Consider the following 8548-nt stretch of genomic DNA (forward strand, 5'->3'; position numbering starts at 1 on the left):
ATATAACCTAAATCATGACTTTATATATATATATATATATATATATATAATCTGATACCTACATAACCCAAATCATAGCTTTTTATACCTATATAACCTGAATCATAACTTTTTATACCTATATAACCTGATACAAATAACTTTTTATACGATGTAGTGGCTAGTATTGTAAGAGACGCTTTCTGGGTGCTGGACGGTCCGAAACACGGCAGAGACCTCTATACTAACATCTATATAGATGTTAGTAGTTTATTTCAGGGCATGAGGGAGAGAGAGAACAGTACAAAATACAAAATATTGTTCGGCGAGAACAATACAAAGGGGGGTAAAATATGAATACATGAGTTCAAGACTTAAGATTGCTAAGAAAGAGAGTAACAGAATAGAAGTGAGAGAGCCAGGAAAAAAAAGAGGCCGAGCTCTTCTTTACAATTACTTATATACCCTATACCTTTGAATATTCTATTCCTTTACTAACCAATCTTCGTAAGTATACTAATATACAGTGACATTTTTGTGCGACCTATAGAAATCGCTGCTTTTGCATATTTTTAGTTATCTCAGGGTCCTTCAGACCTTTCCTTATAAGGCTGGGGAGAGGGGTCCCAGCTTAGTTTTATTGGGGGATAGAATGTGTTCTGGTTTGCCAGGCCGTTTTTTTTGAATTATTCAAATCGTGCTTTCATTTGTATTTCTTCCTTAGCCTCTCTGGCTAAAGAGTCATATTTATAATTTCTTTCTAATTCTACCTTCCCAACAAGTATATAGTTAACTAGTTGCTTAATGCTGAATAGACAAAAGAAAAAGAAGAAAAAAACTCACCAGGTAGATAGTTTTAGAGATAAGAGAAAAGAGTCCACTGGGGCAAAAGAGACACCTGTGGGGTCTCTCTTGAGGTTTTGGAGGATACAGCCTCTTTTAATCCTGAACTCCCGATTGCATGTTGCCCTCTTCCTTTCTCCATCAGCTGAGGTACCAGGAAGGTACAGCTTTCCTAAACTGCCTCCCACATATTCCCCCTTGAACAGGTGTCACCATTGTCCCCCAATGTCTGGAAGTTCAGGCTGTCCCTTCTGCAATGGACTTTGTCTATTACCCTAAAGTTCAGGAGTTCAAACTGTCTGGGTCAAACTGTTTGGGGTCTTTAACAAACTTGTGCAGCTTGATGTTTGTAGCGACATTAAGACACATTTTGAAGACATTAACACCCACTCCTCCTAAAGCCCCTCACCCATTTATAAACGCACCCATCTTTCCTATCAGGCTGAAGGACTGTAAGGGAGCAAAGATCCCCTTGGTGATAAGGAACAGCCACAACATTGTTCAGTAGCATCCTGCAATGGGAGTGCCATCTCAGGAGGCAGAGCTGGGCTTGGAGCTGAGCCCAAGGCTGGGCTCAGGGGCCTTGAGCTGGTGCAGCTGTCTGTGAGAGGTCAGCTCTGTTCACATCCGTGCAGAGTCTTTGAGAACAGCTTACGGTGGTAGGATTCTACCCAAACAGGGAGCTTTTGGGGTTCGTATTTAACCAAAGACATGTTCAATTCACCTCATACTTCATTAAGGAACGCTTCAATCAGAAACTCTGGATACTAGGCTGCAGGTAATGGCTGTGGCCATCACCCCTGCCCTGAGCAGGTTGGGGTCCCCCCACTGCTGCCAGAGGGGCCACGACCCTGTTGGATGTGCCCCCTCCCCAGGGATGGGTGCCCTGCATCCCAGTGTCACCCCCTTTTCTCTCCCCACAGGGCTCCTGTGCTCCTGCTGCAACCTCAGCCCCTCTCGGCTCTGGCCCAGACCAGAGCCCCCCCATCCCCAATCCCGATATGGCCTGGTGGCCCCCCACTTCACCCTGCCAGTGCCCCCTGAACCTCCCACACATGTCCAGCCCGGGGATTTGGCTCCCAGGGCTTTGGGGGGGGGCTTTGGAGTAGCATTAAAGTAGTTTGTAGGGGTCCTGACACCCCCAAATCTGTGTCATCCGTTCCTCTGCAGCCCTGGTGACACGGGTGGGGGAGAACGGGGTGACTGGGAGGCTTTGAGGGCGCTTGGGGATGATCCTGAGAGGGCTGTGGAGGCGGTCGAAATCTTTCTGTTATCTGAGTCTTGATGGGTCTGAGTACGCCCACCACCCGTGCCCCCAGACCCATCACTCCACGATCCCACCCAGGACGCCCCGGACCCGCGGCTACGGCGCCCCCCGACAGCCATCAGCCAATCAGGGCGCGTTCTGCCTCTGACTCAGCAGTTGCCAGGCAGACCCCCAGATCCCAGCGCTCCCCACCTGGATCCCACCTGGATCCCACCTGCGTCCCCCCTCGCCCCTGGTGCTCCCGGGAGGGGAACGTGGGCAGGGGGGAGGTGGGGGCCGCCCAGGCCGGGCTCTCCCGCGCTGCCCGAACCGTGGCGACTGCAGCAGTGGCCAAGTGCAGGCACGGCCCGGGATTGTTCCAAACTCCGTCCCACCTGGCCCGGAGCCACTCCAAGGATGGGGCAGCCACAACCTCTCCAGGCAACCTGTTCCCACCTGTCTTGTTGGGATCAGGGACAGGGCTAGAGATAACTCCACAGTGTTGGTGTGTCAGAGAGTGAAATGTTATGGTTAACGGCTTAAACATCGTTGTGAGGAAGTTTTGCCCTTTATGGCAATTTTTTATAAAGAAGCTGCGACCACTGAAGCCCACCCCTCCCTGAGGATGCCTCCTGAGGGAAACTTTGGACTGTGAGTTAAGCCATCTAAGGGAACCTGAGATAGATAAAGGTGACGCTGGTCAATTTTCTCAGGTCTAGAGAAGTAAACAAGGCTGAGGGAGAAGAAAATATCCCCCAGAGAGCCAAACCCAGCAGCTTTCATGAAAATCAGCTTTGGTTAAGTTTGGGGAGGGGGTGGCCATGGCCTCAGGCTCATCTACTGAGGCCAGGCTTGCACACACTTCCCCCAGCCAAGGGGGAGGTGGGGAATTTTGGGGCTGTGATGTAACCTCTGGCCAGAGGCAGTGAACACCATCCTCTGTTACACAAAATGGCTCAGCTGTCAAACCCCCCACCCCAGGAAAGCAGCGCTCAGAGAATATTTTTTAAGGCCTTGCACAAGAGCACTGCAATTTTCATAAAATCAGAAATCTCTTATACACTCTCTGAGTGCGGGGAGAGTTCTCCTCGATACTGAGTTTTACTTTCTGACTGAGGATTGAGAAGAAGGAGACCTCTGCACCCCACTATCATTTGTTGATAAGTAACACTGGCTCCTAATCTATACTATTTCTTTGCTAGCTGTAACATAGGTACTTCTATTATCATGCAATGTCTTATGAACCTACTAATAGAGTTTCTTTAGTTTATCCTGTGTAGTAAGTAAGCCTGTCAAAGTCTCATGTCTATTTCTTCCCTTGTGTCTACTCGATAAATAACTCAAATTGTAATAGCTTGATAGGTCATTATTAAGAACTTGAGAGCAAGAGTGGCTTTGGAATGCTGGCTGCCTCAATAAAGCTGCTGCCTACTGCCAGAAGCCTGGGCAAAGGCAGAGACTTGTCTAAGCTCTCTCCTCTCATTTGTAACAGGCCCAACAGGATGCTGTTCAGATCCATGGAGTGGTGATATTTTTTCTGTCACTCTGTCTCTCCACCCACCTCTTTTTCTATTTCTTTCTCTTCCTTTATCTTTCTCATTTACTGTTAAATAAAATCCATACTACTGACTTTGGCATATGGTCTTGTTTGGACCTGAATTCAGGGAGAGGCATTCTCTAAAAATTTTAATAATGAGATCACAACACCATGTTGAGATCCTGGCAGACCAACTCCAGCCAACGTTCATCTGCTGGAAATATGGCACCAACCCTTGGGATCTGCTTCATCTGCATCTGGGACCAGCCGTGGGGTGCCTCAGCAGTGGAAATCAACAGAGGTGTCAATCAGCTGACTGACACGAGACCTTGAGATGACTGTGACCATGAGATAAGCACAACCATGACATGATCCTGACCATGAGACAACCATGGTCATGAGATGACCCTGACTATGACCATGACAGGACCAGGACCATGAGACCAACACATGACCTTGAGATGACCATGACCATGAGGTGATCAAGACCTAGAGGCCACCATGACCAAGACTATGAGGAGTGTCCCTGAGGTGGCCCCAGTGTGATGCCATACCCAGGGGCTGCTGGAGTGAAAGCTCCTGAGGACACAGAGAACAAAGTTTGAGCTCATAGCCCTGCAGATGAGGAGATCTTGGAGAGAAGACCCACTGCCAGGAATTCCACAGGATCTTGGTTGGGAGTGGCAGGAGTGGGGGACACTGGGAATGAAGGAGCATCACAAGCAGGGGGACACCAGGAATGAGGAACATTGGTAACAGGGTCCACCAGGAATGAGGAACATTGGTAACAGGGTCCACCAGGAATGGGGAGCTCTGGGAGTGGAGAACACTGGGAATAAGAGACATCAGGGATGGGGAATAGCAGTGTGGGAGACACTGGGAAAGCGGACACTGGAAATGGAAGACAAGGAGTGTGTGTACACTCTAACTGGGGATCATGGGAAGAGTCCCAGGGAGATCCAGGGGAGTCCCATGCACTCCTGGGGAGTTTCCCAGGCAGGACCAGGTAAATCCCCAGGGATTCCCTGTGGTGGTGGATTTTCCCCCTGCCTTTTCCATGCTACACCATGATCTGAGAAATACTCATTAGACCTCTGCCTTGATGAACTTCACCTGGGCCGAGCTCCTCTTGAGCTTATCAGAAACATTGTGCTTCTAGGCAATGCTGCTGTGTCACACCTCCTGGTTTCTTTATGAACAGCCTTGGAAACTATTTTTCTTCCCTTAATTGGACCAAATCCTTGTTTTCACTCTTTGGCAGAAAGCTGCCCACCCAAAGTAGGGCCAGGATGAAACCTTGTTGTGACTAAAGGCCATCCCTTGGGGCCCACTAAACAAAGGTGCCAAAGGAGCCCCTTGGAGCTGTGCTGGGCCACAGGAGCTACGAGCAGCAAAGTCCCTGTGAGTGGGGCCTGTGCCAGCCGGGAACTCTCCTGTTTGCTGCACCCAGGGGATCCCTGAAGGACAATGGCTCCTTGGCTGCTGATGCCCCCACTCCTGGAGACCTCAGCCTTTGCTCGGTGAGAAGATGCCAAGGCATCTGAAGGGAGTATTTCAGTAGCTTGGAGAGGAATTTTTTACAAGTACCTTGCACTGGCTCCTTATGTCTGTGTGCTTTTTCATGTGCATATGCCACAGCAAATCTGGGAGAAATGATGCTGTCTAAGATGTTTAAATACCTTAAATATCTAACTAAGTCAGGCCTGTAAGTTTATTTTAAGTTATATGTTAAGTTAAATGATGTTAAGTTTTATTCCTTTGTTAAATTTTTGAGGTATAAGTGATAGTAAAAGGTTCTAAAATCTTGGAAAATTCGGGGACTTAGGTTTGGAAAGCCCTGGGAAAAGCAGGCCCTGGGAAACGTTAGGCCTTGTGCTTGCTAAAGACCAGGTCAAGCTGCACCTGTGTAGTCAGTATATGATAAATGATACAATTGTTAGATGTGATTAGATATAATTATTGTTTAGAGAACATGGGGAACCATGTTGGGGGGCTAAGGGGGGATCACGAGAAAGTCATGCTTGGATCAAAACAATGCATACAATAGAACAATGTTAGTTTAATAATTAATATGCAAGTTGCATAACGATAGAGTATAAAATATGTCCAACTCAAAAACTCAAATGGGGTCAGATTTGGGTATGTGTACCCCTGACCCCAGATCTCTTTAAATAAAGCACCTTCATATAATCATTCGTGGTTATTTGTGTTCCTGAACGCTGACATTTTGGTGACCCAGATGGGACCTTGTGAGTGCTGCTGAGCGAACTCGCGACCCGATCACGCTCCAGCCGGCACCGAGGGATTCTTGGGGAGCCCATCAGCCGCGACCGTCTCCGCTGCTCACAACGTCCCCGGGAGAAAAGGTAAGGTGCTTTAATTTGGTTTTGGTGCCTGCCAGTTAGACGCGGCGAAAGCTGCGCGTGGTTGGGCTAAAGGAATTCCTCTTGGTAAAGCCTAGGCGCCGTCCGTAAGACGACTGCAAAAGCGTCGCAGGTTCGGCATTTGTGGTATATTATAGTTATAGTTATAATATGGAGAAGCTTAAAGGGATTTTGGGCAGCAGTGCTCCCATACCGGGTACTTCTCCTTTGGGGTGCTTATTAGCACATTGGAAACAAGGTAACTTTGGGAAAGAATTACATAAGGTTAAGTTAATTTCGGTGAGATCTCCCACAGAAAAAGACCCCAGCGACCCCGTCTCATCTGTTGGTAGCTATAACCTCTTTTGTCTTTCTTTACTTTGTTTTCCTTATCTCTCTCTCTCTCTCTCCTCTATCGCATAACCCTTGTTGTTGGCACTAAAATAAAGGTATATTATTGTTGTTATGATTTAAACTGAAATCCCTTTGTGTCCTTTTTGCACTCTGAGATCAAACGAACCTCTCACGAGTCCCACTCGCGTTAGTGAGTCATGACATCTAAATTGGAATCACAGACAGGATTTCTGACAGACAGAAGGGGCTGCAGGTTTGTTGTGCAGTCTGTATTAGGGGAAAGACGTTTTGCTCCAGCCGCACCCAGCCCAACACTCCCAAAAGAGTGAGCGGTGTCTAGAAAGCAAGGGGGGCGACTCGAATTTCCCACAAACTGCACACGCCGAGGTGAAAAGCACCCCACACTCACTTGAGGGCTCTGTCTGCAGAATTTCACAAAAGATCTCTTAGTGCAAAAGGGCGGGACTGGTTTTTTTTTTTGTTGTGTGTATGAATTTTGAGTGCTTGGTGTAGCGAAGAGATAATCAGAATTTTAAACTGAAAGAGTGCCTCCCAAGCAGATTTGGTCTTTTTACCCATACAGGGAAGCAAAAAGTTGTGTGTGTGTGTTTGTGTATAATTTAAGTTTATACCTTCCTGTAGTGGTTTTTCCTTTGTAAAAATGACTGAAAACGGCAGTGCAGAAGTTAAAGCTGCATTTTATGCATGTTATGCTCTGTTAGCAAAACACAATGCCAAACCTTCTGCAGGAGGGAAAAGTTGGTGCTCAATAATTGGTTTAATTTGGAAAATGTGATTGATGGAGTATGTTCTTTACAACATGAAACAAAATTTAAACTGGGCAAAAATAAAAGTATACTCTGCTCAGTTTTGGGAGCTTGTCTTACAGCAGCTGTAGAAACTCGCTGTAAGTAAAGAAGTGAGGAAAAACTACAATAGACTCCCTCCAAAACCTAGTTAAAATTTTGCAAAAACAATTGGATGAAGAAAGAAGTAAGATCAATCTGTTGCGAGCAGCCCTCCATAATAAAATTCAAAAAATGCTGACTTGCTAAAAGAAACAAGAGAGGGAAACCCCTCTCATTAATCAAATTTACCCTCAAAAAGAGCTAACTTGGATAAAATTGTGGGGAACACTGCTGTCCTAGTTTGAAACTTTTAATTAAAACAGAATATCAATGATAAGGATCTTGATCTGCACATAACCACTAAAAACAGAAAAAGGAAAAAAAAAAGAAAAAAGAAAGAAAAAAGAGGAAGAAAATAGAAAAAAAAGAAAAAAGAAAAAAAGGAGTACGGGCGTCTCCCTCACGAGTCAGAGACAGAATACGTATTCCGAGTGTCTCTCACTGGACGTGATCCAATTCGATTGGGAGAACGGGAATCCAGTGGGTACTGGGGACATGAAGTATTTTTAACAACAAGAGACATACATAACCCATGGTCCCTAACTCAGCACGCAGCTTATTGGGCAGAGGGGCTTAACCCCTTGGAAAGGGGGGACTTTATTGCTATAGTTTGTACCCCCAACCAACTACTGAAAAATATTCAGAAAGCTGCCTGCTTACAAATGATACACAAAAGAAAATTAATTGTTGGTTATGAATTACCAATGTTGTTACTTGTGAAAACTGAAATTATGGACCTGTAAAAATCCCAGAAGGAAAAAATCAGAGAAAGCAAAGGGTGTTAGATACATTGGTTCTCTTAATGGTTTGGTTTTTTTTAAAGGGGACGGATTGATCATTGCTGCATCCACATCCAAAATGTGAATGCAGATGTAGAATATGACATCAATTAGTTGCAACAAATAGAGCATGGAGCACAGGAAGAGCAAAAGGATTTGACTATAAATTGGTTAGGCAAAATCTTCAAAGGGTTAGGGTGGAATGTGAGTTTATGGATTAAATCTGTCATAGAGAGTGTGATAATCTTACTAATTGTATTCTTAGCAATTTGGTTAGTTTACAGCATTTTAAAAGGAGAAATACAGAAGAAAACGTCCTGGAACCAGAAAATAATAAAGGCACTGACACGAGATCCACACCCACCATCTTCTGGTTCTCCAGTTCCTGACAACATCCAGGACAGCATTTACATCAATCAAGGATTCGAAGAATACCAAGTATCAACTTAGAAACAAAGGACTGTATTGAGTGAAAACATTTGCACTTATAGTGAAGTGAAAATGCTTTCAAACGGGGGAATGATAGTAAAAGGTTCTAA

This window comes from Poecile atricapillus, chromosome 36, assembly GCF_030490865.1.
Source record: "Poecile atricapillus isolate bPoeAtr1 chromosome 36, bPoeAtr1.hap1, whole genome shotgun sequence".
In the NCBI taxonomy this organism is placed as follows: Eukaryota; Metazoa; Chordata; class Aves; order Passeriformes; family Paridae; genus Poecile; species Poecile atricapillus.